General features: G+C 44.7%; 1 protein-coding gene across 4 annotated transcripts in view; it reads right to left on the bottom strand.

The window, feature by feature from the left end:
• Positions 1 to 17,410, bottom strand: part of klf12b (Kruppel like factor 12b) — a 264,047-nt gene that overhangs the window by 127,713 nt on the left and 118,924 nt on the right. The gene's annotated exons all lie outside the window — the stretch shown is intronic.

Raw genomic sequence — 17,410 nt, 5'->3', positions numbered from 1 at the left:
CTGGGATCCCACAAATCCTTTCCTCCAAGGTCTTTTACCAGTTACTTTTTAAGAGCACTACAGTAGTACCTACCTTCTCCACTCTTCTCAGGAGTGCATTCGGCACCCTAAATAATTCACTGCATAAAAAAGATTCCCACAACTTCAATCATCACAAACTGATGCTACCCGACCTACTGAATACTCCCACTGTTTTCTATTTTTACTTCAGACACCCAGCATCTGCATTTTCTCCCTCTCCGTGAGCTGTTAACTCAGTTGTCCAATTTGGGGTGATGACTCAGCCTGCCCCTTGCTTGTAGGCCCAAGAGGACCTGCCCTGCTATTGTTTTGTTTGAAAGAAAACACCCTTTCTGAACTCAGCCAGGGAAACTGCAAGTGGCTTGGGCCAGATTGCAGACAGACATTAAAGGATGGGACTGATCCCCCATAGGAAGTACTCCTCCAGGGGAAAGCAGCTGCCTCACATAAAAATGGCCATTTTACACAGAATTGGAACAGTAAAGAACCAGCAAGAGATTTGAGAAATGCATGATTAATGAACTGCTGGAATAAAAACATAATATGCCTGTGGTGAATTCTTTTCTCTCTGTTTGACTGCAATTGATTTCACAACCAACTACACTCACTAAATTTTGCATTAAAACTGCCCCCAGGAACATCAGCCAATGATTCGGGAGCTTGTATTTGTTTATTGATTGAGATAAACGATTTAAAGGATTATCTTGTCAAAGTCAACTTGAGGTTTTCTGATGTCTTCTCCTCCCATCTAAAATCCCAGTTTTTTTACTCCAAAGTTGTGGTTTTGATTATCCATGTGATTGCTTTAAACAAGATGTTTCTTTATTGCTTGAAATACCCTTAGTGATCTTTGCTTTTTGAGTCATACCACAGTATAGCACAGAAAAGGCCCTTTGGCCCATCTAGTCTATGCCAAATTGTTACAGATTCTTGATCAAAATACTCTAAAATGTTGCATCTAAACCTATATTCACCATTTCCACTAGCAGCTCATTCCATACTCATACCACCCTCTGAGCAAGGAGCTTCTCCCTTATGTTCCCTTTAAATAGTTAACCTTTCATCCTTAACCTATGACCTCTAGTTTTAGTCTCATCCAACCTCAGAGGAAAAGGCCTGCTTGCATTTACCATATATATATATATATATATATATATAGATAGATAGAGAGATAGATAGAGATAGAGAGAGAGAGATAGAGAGAGATAGAGATTTGTTCTGTATACAGTATTTAAGGCAAGCTTTTCACTGTACATGAGACACTAATAACCCAACAACATTTGCACTAACAAGTGGCAGGCAATGGTCATTTCAACTCCACTTCCAACTCCTTTTCTTTTTGAGATCCAATGACAACATCTTGGTTAAACTTCTATTCTCATTTCCCTGACCAAGCTGCCGTGATTCCACAAATGCTGTAGTGACCAGAAAAAAGGCCCCGACCCCTGTGGCAAAACAGCTCATTCTGATTGCCCAAAGCCCTTCCACTGACTACGGGTGCAATTGAATGTTTTCCACTTCTCTGGACGAGGGCAGCTCCAACAAAGCTCATGATGTTTCACATCAGTCTAATTGACTGGCGCCGCATTCACTGCCTTACACATCCCTTTGCCCCCAGCTCACAGAGCACATCATCAACAAAGTGCACTGACAGAATCTGTCCTGGCCTCCCAAAGTTCTACCACCTGAAGGACAAGAATAGCACTTGTATGTAAATGCCATTGACTGCCAAATTCCTCTCCAAAATGGGCACAATATTGGCCAGGAGCTTCACTGCGATTTCTTCACTGGCACTGGGCCTGCCTGTCCAACAGCACCTTCATTACGCCAGCAGTTCAAGGTGGCAAAGCAGCCATCTTGAAGGAAAGTAAGAACGAGAAAAAAAAATGTTGTCCAAGCAGCAATGTCCACTTCCAGTGAGAACAAAAAAATACACCACCCTTGAGGGAAGGGAGACACAAAGGTACAGCAGTATCCAAACGGACAAATTTGAGACATGGTCTAATTCATTATTTTCTTTTTCTCCGCAGACCAGTGAGGTTTTGATATTTGATTTCATTAGGCCTTCGATTTCTCAAGACTGACACTCAGGGTGTGGACATCAGTGGAGCTGCTGGCACTCATCCGCACCAAAGTTGTCTTGGGACGGGTACAAGTGAAAACATGTAGTCAGTGAAGCATCAACATTCAGAACATAAAACAACATGGAATGAAAAAGTACAGTACAGAAACCAGCCCTTTGGTCCAGAATCTTGTGCCAATTTAATTAAACGCTGAACTACACTCATCCCTACTGCCTACACAATGTCCATATCCTTCCCTTCACCGCACACTACCTTGTTATTTCTCTTTGCACTATTTATTTACTCTTTGTAACAAAGAAATTTTTGTGTCTTGCACTGTGCTGCTTCCACAAACAAACTTCAAAACACATCCCAGTGAAAATAAAGTTAAGCCTACCAAAGAGCCTCTTAAATGCCTCTGGGGTGCACCTGCCACCATTACAATCCCTAGCAGAACATTCCAGACACCCCACCATTCCGTGTACAAAAACTTACCCTGCACATCTCCTTTGAACTTGCCCCCTTCACCTTCACGGATTGGGGCAGCAGATTTAGGACAGAGATGAGGAGGAACTGCTTTTCCCAGAGAGTGGTGAATCTGTAGAATTCTCTGCCCAGTGAAGCAGTGGAGGCTACCTCAGTAAATATATTTAAGACAAGGTTGGATAGATTTTTGCATTGTAGGGGACTTAAGGATTATGGGGAAAAGGCAGGTATGTGGAGATGAGTCCATGGCCAGATCTGACATGATCTTATTGAATGGTGGAGCAGGCTCGACAGGCCAGATGGCCTACTCCTAATCGTTATGTACTTATGCTCTATATTAGACTCAGTGACCCACGGGGGAAAGTACTGGCATCCACAAATAAAATTTTCTCAGACTTTCAGCCACGTTAAGGTATTGATTATAACCAATGCTTTGTCAGTTACTATCAATATCTGTATCCGACTAGAAGCTTGAGAAGATTTATTTGTCATGTACGCCGGGAAAGCACTAATTCCTTTTTCGTACCACTGTCCACTTTATCTATGTCTCTCATAACTCTACAAGCTTCTATCAGTTCTCCCTTCCACCTGGACTGCTCCAGAGAAAGCAACCCAGGTTTGCCCAACCTCTCCTTACACAGGTGCCCTCCAACCCAGCCAGTGTCCCCGTAAACCTCTCTGCACCCACGGCAAAATCTCCACATCCTTCCCAATGATGGGGCAGCCTGAATTGAACACAAACCCTAAACAGACTTTTATAAAGCCGCAGCTCATTTACCTGACTCTTGATCTCCGTGCCTCCACTAACAAAAGCAAGCATGCTGCACTCCTTCTTCACCACCCTATCAACTTGTGCAGCCACTTTTCAGGAGCTGTCGACTTAACCAAGAACACCCCCTTTGTACATTAATGTCATTAACGGTCCTGCCTTTAACTGTGCACTGTCCCTTTATATTCAATGTCTCAAAGAGCACATCTTATAGCACTGGCACATCTCATCCTCTACACTCTATTTGATCTTTTATTGGTCCTTATATAATTACTATTCTATAGTTTTGCTGAATATGCCACAGGAAAAAGAATCTCAGGATTGTATGTGGGGACATGCATGTTCTCTGATAATAAAATTTACTTTGAACTTTAGTGTCACAGACAGACCAGGTCAAGAAAGCATGATTCTTTTATTTTCAGAGTTATTAGTGTTCTTAACATTTTTTCTAAAAACAAAAAAAACAATACTCAACATTCAATACCCCAGTACTGTTTCTTTATTTAATTTTTAAAACTACCACAGTGACAACCTCCCAGTTATTGCTCTGGAAAGCACTTAGCAAAAAAAAATGCAACATCTGTCCTGAAATGCAGAAGGCCAGGAGACTGCATAGTTTCTGTGAGTGTTCAGTAAACTGTGAGATTAGCCTTTAATCATTGTCTGGGTTTGATTGGATTCTATTTCAAGGGGTAAAGCAATACATCATCCAGTCCCTGGTGAATAATTGCATGAGAAGTTTACTTCGCTGTGGGCTTAATCAGCAGATGTGGTCATACAGTGTCTGGGTAAAACAAATAGGGCCAGAAATAGCAGAGGGGCACTTTTATCCACCTTTATAAGATGTGCTTACACCATTTTGATCTCACAGTTCCTGCTGAAGGACTCAATGGGGCTTCAGGGTTAAGGTATGGGTTTAACCGCATTCTGCACTGCCTCTCCACATGAAGGCGGCTAGCAGGTAAATCATGAGAATGGGAGGCGCTGCCAGGGGGGTGATGGGAGAGAAAGGACCAGTGGGCAGGGTATGCACTGAAGCCGAGTTTTGATCAGTTGGGAGGGTAAGTGGATGGGGGTGAGATAGGGGCTGGAATTGAGACTGGTGGATGGAAGAAGCGAGAGTGGATTGGTGGAAAGTTGTGCTCTGGCAGGTAAGGTGGTCAGTATCGTTGGACCTGAAGATAAGATTGTCCAGAAGGTCCTTCAGCAGTCACAAATGAGGTGCCAGTCTTGTGGGTGCAGTTGTTTTATTAGGTGTAACTAACAGGATCTAACTCACTCCACTGTAAGCACGAACTGAAGAAAGACAAAGGCAAACAAGTCATGGTTGTCATATTCTGAAAAGTAGCTCAAACTGGACAGATAAGGAAATTGCTTGATAAGAACAGGTATGAAACAGCACTGGTTATGGCAAGGCATGGGCTGCAGACAAAGAAGCTGGAAAAGCTAGAGTTCGAGGAACTCAGCACAACTGGCAGCATCCATGAAGAGAAATAAAGAGCCGACATTTCGGGCCGAGCCCATTCATCAGGATTGGAAAGGAAGGGGGCAGAAGCCAGAACCCTCCCCTGGTCTCACCTATCACCTGCTAGCTTTTATTTCTTCTCCTCCTCCCCCCACCTTCTTATTCTGCTTTCCTCCAGCATTTTGTCTGCATTGCTTAAGATTTCTAGTATCTGCAGATCCCTTGTGAGCACGATTCGCTACTCGTCCTCTGTTCTGTATGCTGGCTAACTTCACTCTCAAAGTTCTAAGTAAGTTTTATTACCAAAGAATATACATGCCACCATATACAATCCTGAGATTCACTTCCCTGTGGGCATACTCAGCAAATCTATAGTAAATTAACTATAACAGAACCAATTAAAGATGAACCAGAGTGCAGAAGACAACAAACTAAGCACACGCAAATATAAATAAATAGCAATAAGTAGCGAGAACATGAGATAAAGAGTCATTGAAAGTGAGATCATCAGTTGAGGAAACGTTTCAATGATGGGGCAAGTGAAGTAGTTATCCCCTTTTGTTCAAGAGCCTGATTCAGGCTTTCAACCCAAAATGTCAACAATTCTCTCTTACCCCCAACACGTGCTGCTCAACACAGGAGATTGCTTGGTGTTCACATTTCTTTACAGAACCAATTAGATTATAAATTACTTTTAAAAATTGACTGAACAATTACAAACAGGAGATTGTACAAACATACACAAATATAAAGAAACTTAAGCTACAAGAAAAAAGTCAATTTAGGTTCTAATCCAACAGTATCTTGGTAATGGTGAGGTGAGAGTTGCCCAGCAACTGCACAAACGCAGTCACGGGGAAATCAGGCCGACTCAGACTCACACTTCCGAGCTTGGGACCTGCTCAGGGAGGCTCCTTTTAAAACACACTGCCGCACAGGGAGCACTGCTATTAAAAGCTGCTTGTTCTGAGAGTGCATGACAACAGGTGCACCTTGAAGCCATGTGGTCCAAGATCCGGCAACACGGGTTGCAGGGGGAATGAAGTCATTAGACATGCATCTGAGGTGAAAAATGTGGCACCAGTGACAAACCTTTCTGACTGAGTCTTACGTTACTGTGCAGCATCTAGTTACAGACAGCGCCTTTTTTCCAAGGCGGAAATGGCTAATACGAGAGCACATACTTTTAAGGTGATTGTAGGAAAGTATAGGAGGAGTGTCATGGGAAGTTATTTTTTTAAACACACAGAGAGTGGTGAGTGTGTGGAACTGTCGGGGTTCGTGGTAGAGACAGATAGATTACGGACATTTAAAAGACTCTTGGATTGGCACATGGATGAAAGAAAACTGGAAGGCCATGAAGGAGGGAAAGGCTTGATATTTATCTTGCCAATGGGGAAAAGAATTGATCTTGAAGTAAGTTACCTGGTCAGCACAACATTGTGGGGCTGAAGGCCCTTACTGTGCTATACTGTTCTAAGTTTTAAACAAGGATCATTCTTGACCTTGTGTGAAAACGAAGCAGCTATATATCTATGAAAGGATGTGCTGACATTGGAGAGGATTCAAAGCAGGTTCAACAAAATGATTCCGGTATTGAAAGGCTTATCATATGAGGACTGTTTGATGGCTCTGGACCTGTACTCACTGAAAGTTAGAATGAGAGGAGGATCTCACTGAAACATATTGAATATTGAAGGGCCTCGATAGAGTACATTTGGAGAGGATGGTTCCTACAGTGGGGAGTCCAAGACCAGAGGACACAGCCTCAGAACAGAGGGATGTCTATTTAGAGAGGTGATGAGGAATTTCTTCTGCCAGAGAGTGGTGAATCTGTGGAATTCACTGCCGCAGGCGGCTGTGGAGGCAGAACTTAAGGCAGAATTTGATAGATTCTTGATTAGTCAGGGCATACAGGGATACATGGAGAAGGCAGGAGATTGGAGCTAAGAGGGAAAACTGGATCAGCCATGATGAAATGGCAGAGTAGACTCAATGGGCCAAATGGCCTAATTTCTGCTGTATATTTTATGGTTTTATGGTCTATATAAGATTATGAGAGGCACAAATAGAGTATACCACCAACAACTTTTTCCCCCAGAGTGCCAATAATCAATAACAGAAGGCATCCATTTAAAGGTGAGTGGAGGAAAGTTTAGGAACTTCTGGTTTTAAACAGAGAGCGACAGGTGACTGGAATACACTGCCAAGGGTGGTGATAGAAGCTGATACAATAGGGACATTTAAGACACTCTTAGATTTTAGATAAGCACTCTTATATGTCAGAAAAACTGGGAGTGGGGTGTTATGAGAGAAGGTTATGAGGGAAGAGTGGACCATGGGAGAAAGGGAAGGAGGAGGGGACCCAGGAGGAGGTGATAGGCAGGTGAGAAGAGGTAAAAGGTCAGAATGGGGAACAGAGGAAGAGAAGTGGGAATTTTTTTTTAACTGGAAGGAGAAATCAATATTCATGCCATCAGATTGGAGGCTACCCAAACAGAATACAAGGTATTGATCCTCCACTGAGGGTGACCTCATCTTGGCACAAGAGGAGGCCCTGGGCCGGCATGTCAGAACGGGAATGGGAATCGGAATTATAATGTTTGGTCATCGTAAGGTTCTGCTTGCGGTGGATGGGGTGGGGTTGCTCAACCAACAATTTTCGATGGCTCTCACCAATATAGAGGAGGCCGTAACAGGAGCACCAGACGCGATAGGTGACCCCAGCAGATTCGCAGGTGAAACATTGCCTCACCTGGCAAGATTGTTTGGGGCCATGAGTGGGGATGAGGGAGGAGGTGTAGCATTTAGGCCACTTGCAGCGATAAGCGCTGGGAGGGAAATCAGTAAGGAGAGATGAATGAACAAGGAGAGTGTGGATGGAGCAATCTCTGCAGAAAGTGCGGTGTGGGGGGGGGGGGGGGGCGGTGAGGGTGAGGTAAAGATATGTCGATGTTTAGTTTTGTTGTAATCCTCGAGCCTGGAGTGTGATCCCTCAAATGCATGTATCCTACTGTTGTTTTAAAAAAAAGATCTTTGGTTGGGTTGCTCATAAGGTGCTGAAAACCTGCTCTTCTGCAGCAAGGGAACGGTGATCTCATCCTGGCACAGCTTGGTGTGCAGTCCATCATCAAGGCAGGCTGAGGCCAGTGTTGGATTTGGACCAAATTTCCAGCCTAGCAGCAATGCATGTCTCTAAACATAATGCAAAACAGACTCCTTCCAGTACTGACCCCACTAGTTTGCTTGCTCCTGGAAATGCATCCCACGGGGGCTGCTTCAGGTTTTATTGGGAGATAAGAGAGAAAATGCTAGAAACACTCAGCAGATCAGGGAGTATGCATGCAGTCAGTTCAAACATGAGCACTTTTTCTCTCTTGCCAGATGCTACCTGACCTTCTGAGTACCCGTTTTCTGCTTTGTTTTTAGATTTGCTTCTACGCCTTTTGGGGAATTTCTGTGGATCATTTAAACAAAGTAAGATTATCCAGGACATGGCTAAGATTAACATTGGAAATGCCACACCCCGACTACTGTGGTTAATTTAGGGTGTTCACCCTGTGCTGGAACTGAGGAAAACATTACCCTGTGGGTAGATTTGCTGTATTTAATCTTCCAGAGATTAATCTCACTGTGGAAAACAAACTGCAAAGCCGAACTTTCACCTTTAAAACAATTTGCACATCAACTACTAAACCAAAATCGAATGAATTACAGTCCTGAATATGTCTGGACTCTTTCAATGACTTCATACGTTGGTGTTTTATATTCTGTGATTTTTGCTTTTTTTGTTGTTTGTGTGATTTCTTATTTTCTTGGGCGTTGGGGGTTTGATGATTTTCTCTGAATAGGTTGTATAGTTTTCTTTGGTTTGTGCCTCTCTATGGGAAGACAAATCTCAGGGCTGTACACTGTCTTGATAATAAATGTACTCTGAATCTTGAAATTGAATCCCTTATGCTGCTGCAGGTACATCTCATAATTTTCTATTTGTTTATTGCAAGAGAGGGGGCCATTCAGCCCACTGGATCTAGGTCAGCTTGCACCCACGTATTTCCTTGTCACTCATTCTATCTCACAAGCCCACAAATACTTGTATGATTCTCTCACCACCCATCTCTGCCTGGGGTAATTTGCAGCAGACAGTTAACCTTAAAACAAGCACATCTTAGGGACGTGGGAGGAAACCGGGGAAAACATACTCAATCATAGAGACCGAGGATACAAACTCCACAACGGGCTGCATCCAAGGTTAGATATGAACCTGGGTCGCTGAAGTTGTGAAACAGACATCCCTTCAGCATAGCTGATACCCTGCAATGCCATTATAGCACCAGCAACCTGCGCTCCACTCTGCCATTGTCCATAAGGCATTTGTACTCCCTGGGTACGCTGGTTTCCTCTCACCTTCCAAAGACGTAATGGGTCAGCAGGTTAGTTGGTCACATGGATGTAACTGGGTACTCTGGGCTCATTAGGACGGAAGAGCGTGTTACTATGTTGCATCTCTAAATAAATAAACATCTCCCGTGCCGCAGGGGCAGTTACTAAGAAGAAAGTAACTTGTACATCAGAATTAATATCACCGGCATATGTCATGGAATTTGTTAACTTTGCCGCAGCAGTACAATGAAATGTATAATAATAGAAAGAAAAGCTGAATTACAGTGTAAATATACATGTGCATACATATATATAGAATAATTAAATTAAATAAGTAGTGCAAAAAAAAAGTGGTGAGGTGGTGTTCATGGGTTCAATGTCCTTTCAGAAATCATACGGCAGAGGGGAAGAAGCTGTTCCTGAATCACTGAATGTGTGCCTTCAGGCTTTTGTACCTCCTTCCTGATGGTAGCAATGAGAGGAGGGCATGTCCTGGGTGATTGAGGTCCTTAATGATGGATACCGTCTTTTTGATACCACTAAGCCCATGATAGAGCTGACCAAATTTACAACTGCAGCTTTCTTCAATCCTATGCAGTAGCACATCCTCCTTATCAGCCAGTTAGAATGCTCTTCACAGTACATTTTTAGAAATTTACGAGTGTTTTTGGTGACATACCAAATCTCCTCAAATTCTGAATGAAATATAGCCTCTTGTCTTGTCTATATAAAGTCTGCATTGGTATGCTGGGTCCAGGTTAGGTTCTCATAGATATTGACTCCCAGGAACTTGAAATTGCTCACTCTTTCTACTTCTGATCCCTCTATGAGGACTGGGGTGTACTCCCTCATCTTATCCTTTCTGAAGTCTACAATTAGTTCTTTGGTCTCAATGATGCAAGTCTGATTTGTTCAATCCTTGGAAACTATCAAGAATGCTGCATGATCAGTGTTAAGTTCCACTCGAGACAGGAACCATTGGCCTCTGGAGGAAAGGCTTCTCCTCGACTACTTCTCCTCTTCCTCAGGAAGAGGTTTAGAATTTGCTTTCTGTTTTGGTTCCATTCAGTTCTGTTTGTCCATTACTGGCTGGTTTCTTGGAAGCAGAAATTAGCCCTCTGCTCTGTGCATTGCACAATAACACATGCATGACACAATCTGCTTTTGAAACTCAGCTCCAAGAAGATCAATGGAACAGAATGGTGGGTGCAGAAGTTAATGTACACAAGTTACCAACTCACACCTTCGTGGCATTTACCAGAGGATCAACTGTCAGGTTTTAATCATTCATTTCAGGATTCCAGTTATCCCATTACCCTGAAAGCTTCAACTATCACAATACCCACTACAACATCATTATATTTGTGAGATCTTTAGAAATTGGATAGGCAGGTACTTGTCGGACTTTGCGATTCAATTCCTTTGCAAAGTAAAATATATTTAAAAATTGGGGCTTGGTGCACAGATTGGAAGCTTGTATGTTTTATTCCAGGTCGTTTCTGCTGGGCTGATCACAGGAGGGATCTCAGGCCAGGGCAGGTACAGACTGGGGCTTGGAAGATGAATAGCACAGTCTCTAAAGCTGTCAGGACACAGCTACCACGATCCTGACCTCCGGCTCTGCCTGCGCGGAGTTTGCGTGCTCACTCTGTGACCTTGCGGACTTCCTTCAGGATCTCCGGTTTCCTTCCTCCAACTCACAGATACGCAGGTTGGTAGGTTAATTGGAAATTGCCCCTAGCGCGCAGGTGAGTGGTCGAATCCGAGGCGAGGTGGTAGGGAGAATAAGTGGCGCAGGGCTGGTGAAAATGGGCGGATGGTTTGCAGAGCCTGGCAGACTGAAGGCCCTGTTTCAGTGCCAGAGGTATGACAATGTGCAGTGATATCCAACAGGGTGCAGTGAAGATCTGGAGGCTACGTCTGGGGTCTCAAATGCACTTGTGTGGATTGCACTCCCCGTTCTCCCTTCACCCAGACGCAGACTTTCACAGTCCCTGTGACAAGCACTTCAGCGGTATTTAAAGGGATGCTCTCTGAGGAGGACCTAGCCTTGCTGGGAATATATCTCAGGTGGGATCTCTTATTTAGTACTTCCTCAAGACCCCGCCCAGCTGTCCCCCAATCCAGCGTCATATCCCCACCTACCTCTCTAAAGATCGTGACCCATCCAACCTATTCGAAGTTCGGAGTGACAACTGAGCCGTAAGTACCGCGGGGACTTCTGCCTCGGGGTCGGAGGGAGTTGTATCATAATATAACTGACTGCTTCACTTTCACAACCCCTTGGACTTCATCGTGTGAAGCTAAATTGAAAGCAAGCTCAGTGCTCCCCTACATTACACCGCTGCTGTGGAACAGGAGTCAATGGTAATGAACTGATCACTTTCATTGATGTGAATAACAGCCAGCCTTGCCTGTCAGTCATCAGGGAAATCTATTAAGTGAATCAGCACTTTTCATGCCACAGTAATACAGAAACTGTACACATCGCAAAGATATTTTTATTAAAGATGTTGCACATCACACATCAAACATTAACGTTGCTCTGACTTGAGCAGAAGTACTGTGTTTAAAATAAGAATTCTCAGGAATTACAGTGGCCATTTAGGGTACTGACAATAGTAGTGAAAGAGGCAATGAATTGAATTAATGGATAATTCAAATTAAATGACTCCAAATTGAGAGGATAGACTATGTAGGTGGCCTGCATTTGCCATTCTTCCATCTTCATTAAACTGCTGTAGATCACTCAAGAAGCAGGCCATTAATTTAGCACCTCTGGCATCAAGACACATTAGCTGTAATATTAATTAACCATTCAATTTTCATAGATTAAGTGATTATGGAAATGGTATGGCGCTCGGCGGCAGGGAATACGTTTGATAATTTTCACTTTATTTGTGACTTTGGTCCAGAAAAGCTGGAAGTCAATCCACTTATTATTTTGTGACTTCCTCTGGGGGAATGGGAATGAAGATAAGCTCTATAATGGGGAAAGCAGCAGGGTGAACATTTGCAGATCAGAAAATATGCAGGGGTCTCAGCCCTCTAACACCCAACAACCTGAAGCAGTAAAGCCAGACTTATGCTCCCCTTTCAAGATTCTTCGCCAAAAGCCAGAGTCAAGGAAATGATTCACCAGTGATCACAGGGCGAACTTCAAATCCGTCGTGTTCAGCCTCCTCCTAACCTGTGCTGCAAATTTTTTAAAAAACTGCTGAAAGAACTCAGCAGGTCAGGTAGTTCGCGTCGGGGGGGGGGAGGTAAACAAAGAATTGTGAACGTTTCAGCTCGAGGCCCTGCATTAGGAAATGCCCTCTTTCTTTACATACGCGTGAAAGAAGTCTGGGAACAGTGCTGTGCTTAGTAACTAAACATATTAGGGTCTTAAAAAGTGCATGAGGGCAGCAATCAATAAGAATTTGTTGAGGTTCTAGTCCAGTTATATTGTGGAACACTGGCCTATAAAGTCTGACTCTGTGACAGATACCCATCGTTTGGCTATCACAGCTGCTACCTTGAATCCTGTGTGCACGTCGGGAAAATAGGGATCTCTCCCATGGGCTAGGACACTGCCCAACTTCACGCAGTACCTGAGCTGTACAACCAGAGGGGAGAGGACCCTGGACTTGATGTATGCTAACATTAAGGATGCTTACAGCTCCTCTCCCCTCCCCCCACTGGGAAGGTCAGATCACGGTGCATCTCAAACCCTGCTACGTGCCTCTGGTGAAGAGTAAACCTGCAACCTCGAGGTCAGTGAGGAAATGGTCGGGGGAGGCTCATGAGGCACTCCAGTGTTGTTTTGAGGTGACAGACTGGCAGGCCCTCTGTGAGCCACATGGAGAGGACATTGATGGGCTCACAGAGTGCATCACTGGTTACATCAACTTCTGTGTGGACTGCAATGTTCCGGCAAGAACTGTCCTTTCTTATTCAAATAACAAGCCATGGGTAACAAAGGACATCCTGAACACTAAAAAGAGGGCGTTTAGAGATGGAAATAGGGAGGAGCTGAGGACAATACAGAGGGACCTGAAAGACAAGATCAGGGAGGCTAAAGACAGGTATAGGAGGAAGCTTGAGTGGAAACTCCAGCAAAACAACATGAGAGAGGTCTGGAGTTGGATGAGGACCATCACTGGGTTCCGGCAAACTAGCAACAGAGGAGCTGAAGGCAGTGTGGACAGGGCCAACAAACTTAACCTGTTCTTCAATAGGTTTGACACTGTGGCCCCTGCCCATCCCCCACATGATTCATGTTGTTGGCCCCCAACCAACACATACTCCACTCTCCCCTCCTACCCCTCCTCACAGCCCCCCACCCTGCTCTCGTGACTACACCCCCCCTCACCTGAAACCACCACGGTGAGCTTCACAGCTGAACAGGTAAGAAGACAGCTGAAACATCTCCACCCAAGCAAGGCTGCAGGCCCGGATGGTGTCAGCCCCAGGGTGCTCAAAGCCTGTGCCCCCCAGCTATGTGAGGTACTTCACCATGTCTTCAACCTGAGCCTGAGTCTCCAGAGGGTTCCTGTGCTGTGGAAGACGTCCTGCCTCGTTCCTGCACCGAAGAAACCATTCCCCAGTGGCTCCAATGACTACAGACTGGTGGCAGTGACCTTCCACATCATGAAGACCCTGGACAGACTTGTTCTAGGGCAGCTCCGGCCTATGGTTAGGCCACACTTGGACCCCCTCCAGTTCGCCTATCAGCCCTGACTAGGAGTTGAGGATGCCATCGTCTACCTGCTGAATCGTGTCTACACCCACCTGGACAAGCCAGTGAGCACTGTGAGGGTCATGTTTTTTGACTTCTCCAGTACGTTCAACACCATCCGCCCTGCTCTGCTGGGTGAGAAGCTGACAGTGATGCAGGTGGATGCTTCCCTGGTGTCATGGATTATTGATTACCTGACTGGCAGACCACAGTACGTGCGCTTGCAACACTGTGTGTCAGACAGAGTGGTCAGCAGCACTGGGGCTCCACAGGGACTGTCCTGTCTCCCTTTCTCTTCACCATCTACACCTCAGACTTCAGCTACAACACAAGAGTCTTGCCATCTTCAGAAGTTTTCTGATGACTCTGCCATAGTTGGATGCATCAGCAAGGAAGATGAGGCTGAGTACAGGGCTACGGTGGGAAACTTCTGCATATTCTGCAGCTTAATGTGAAAAAGACTAAGGAGCTGGTGGTGGATCTGAGGAGGGCTAAGGCACCAGTGACCCCTGTTTTCATCCAATGGGTCAGTGTGGACATAGTGGAGGATTACAGATACCCAGGGATACGAATGGACAATAAACTGGACTGGTCAAAGAACACTGAGGCTGTCTACAAGAAGGGTCAGAGTCGTCTCTATTTCCTGAGGAGACGGAGGTCCTTTAACATCTGCCAGACGATGCTGAGGATGTTCTACGAGGCTGTGGTGGCCAGTGCTATCATGTTTGCTGTTGTGTGCTGGGGCAGCAAGCTGAGGGTAGCAGACACCAACAGAATCAACAAACTCATTTGTAAGGCCAGTGATGTTGTGGGGGTGGAACTTGACTCTCTGACAGTGGTGTCTGAAAAGAGGATGCTGTCCAAGTTGCATGCCATCTTGGACAATGACTCCCATCACTCCATAATGTACTGGTTAGGCACAGGAGTACATTCAGCCAGAGACTCATTCCACCGAGATGTAACACTGAGCATCATAGGAAGTCATTCCTGCCCGTGGCCATCAAACTTCACAACTCCTCCCTTGGAGTGTCAGACACCCTGAGCCAATAGGCTGGTCCTGGACTTATTTCCACTTGGCATGATTAAGTAATTATTATTTAATTATTTATGGTTTTATATTGCTACATTTCTTCACTATTCTTGGTTGGTGCAGCTGTAACGAAACCCAATTTCCCTCGGGATCAATAATGTATGTCTGTCTGTCTGTTTTATATGTTGTTATTTGGGCATGAGATACTATTAGGTCATGGGAAATTTGGGGTTGGGAGGGGGAGTGAAAGGGGCAACTGTGGTACCAGGAGAAAAGTACCTGCTCCATAAGTTAAAAGTAACTTAAACCATCATACCTGAGAATTGTCACTTACAAGACAACATCCAATCTTAGTTGATTAGGTCAACCCAATTTTCCAGTGAACCTTGACTGGGGCAAGTTGACTCATTAAAATCCTATCTTAACCAATTAGACTCATCCAAGGACAAGGTGGAGCCCTTTGTCTTAAATGACAAGAGATTGGATCAACTGACAATCTCTACTATTATCGCAGTGTGGACCACACACACAAAATGCTGGAGAAACTCAGCAAGTTAGGAAGCGTCTATGGAAGGAAATGAACAGTCAATGTTTCAGGCCAACATCCTTCATCATAGATAATGCCTGTTTTGCTTAGTTCCTCCAGCATTTTGTGTGTGTTGCTCAAGTTTTCCAGTTCTGCAGAATCTCTTGTGCATCACCATGTGGCACACTCAATACTGTATAACACACATGGCATTGTAAAATTAAACATCATTTTCATTATACTAAGCATTCATTCACACAGACACATTATTCATCAACAATGAATTTTGGCTGCATCTCTAAGGGTTTCGGGGGCAACTATCTGCTAGGCCAGGAAGAGGCAATACAAAAAGGAGGAGGGAGGGGAGGCATCTGGAATATTTCTTCCAGGATGCTGCCACATCCTTTGAAGTACTGTAGAAATGGTTAGTCTAAACAAGGCAGCTATGGAGATCGAGAAGGCCTTTGCATTTGTTCTAACAGATAAATTGAATTCTTCTATTATCTTTTAAAATTGAAGACAACCACTTAGCCAGTCTGGTGCATTCTGGTGCAATCCAAATCCCCCAGAAATTTTCCCTGTAATATCTTCTTCCCGTACTCCCATTCTCTCCCTGGATTCTACCTCACCTTAACTACTAGAACCAATGTACATTTGCCAGCATACGCACCAGCTCACGTCTTTGGAATGTGGGAGAGAACTGGAGGACCTGGAAGAACCCCATGCGGTCACAGGGAGAACGTGCAAACTGCAGAGAGCACAAAAGAGCAGAATCGAACCTGTGTCACCAGAGCCGTGAGAACAGAACTGCCTGTCGCATCATTTTAACTTGCAGGACGTGAGGATGAGAGTATTACAGGGTGGATTAGTGGCTGACAACTGAACGGCTACAGATAAGGGAGCAGTCACTGAAAACAGAAGTGCATAGGGTTTTCCTGTAAGGTCTGGATTATCTCTGGAACCCTTTTCCTAAGTATTCTGGATGCCGGATAATTGGAGGTATTTAAAGGTTGCTCATTTGTAAAATGATTGGGAAATTGAGGGCTATGAGAATCAGAAACAGAGGAGATCAGTCATGAGGATAGAAATGATTGAACAGGGCTGACGGGTCAAGTAGGCCAGCCCTGCTCCTATTTTGCTGTGTTCTTGTGGTACAGTGAACCATTGAAGTGGGGAGGGGGAATTAAAATGATTGGAATATTAATAGGATATTGATGTGCTTTTCTGCAGTAACGGATGCAAGTCCTGAAAGAATCAGAATCAGGTTTATCCCTGACACATTCTTAGATTAGTTGCCTTGTAACAAGAGTACGTTGCAAGATAAAACAAAAGAATAGTGAAAAGAGTAATAACGAGGTAATGCTCACGGACTGTTTAGAAATCTGACGGCAGAACTTTGAACATTGAGTATGGGTCCTCAGGCTCCTGTACCTCCTCCCAATGGTAGTAATGAGAAGAGGGCATGTCCTGGATGGTGAGGGTCCTTAATGATGGATGCTGCCTTCTACAGGCACCACACCTTCTGAAGATGTCATTGGTGCACCTTTCCATTGTTGAGGTTAAGGACATTTCTTTTGTACTGGAGAGGACCGTGGTGGGTCTCATCAGCAAGAACGATGAGTCAGCATACAGAGAGGAGGTGCAGCGGCTAACGGACTGGTGCAGAGCCAACAACCCGTCACTGAATGTGAGCAAAACAAAAGAGATGGTTGTTGACCTCAGGAGGGCATGCAGCGACCACTCTCCACTGAACATCGACAGCTCCTCGGTAGAGATCGTTAAGAGCACCAAATTTCTTGGTGTTCACCTGGCGGAGAATCTCACCTGGTCCCTCAACACCAGCTCCATAGCAAAGATAGCCCAGCACCATCTCTACTTTCTGCAAAGGCTGAAGAAAGTCCAGCTCCCACCCCCCATCCTCATCACATTCTACAGGGGTTGTATTGA

Source organism: Hemitrygon akajei, chromosome 2, assembly GCF_048418815.1.
Source record: "Hemitrygon akajei chromosome 2, sHemAka1.3, whole genome shotgun sequence".
Taxonomy (NCBI): Eukaryota; Metazoa; Chordata; class Chondrichthyes; order Myliobatiformes; family Dasyatidae; genus Hemitrygon; species Hemitrygon akajei.
This window is presented reverse-complemented; position numbering and strand designations above follow the sequence as displayed.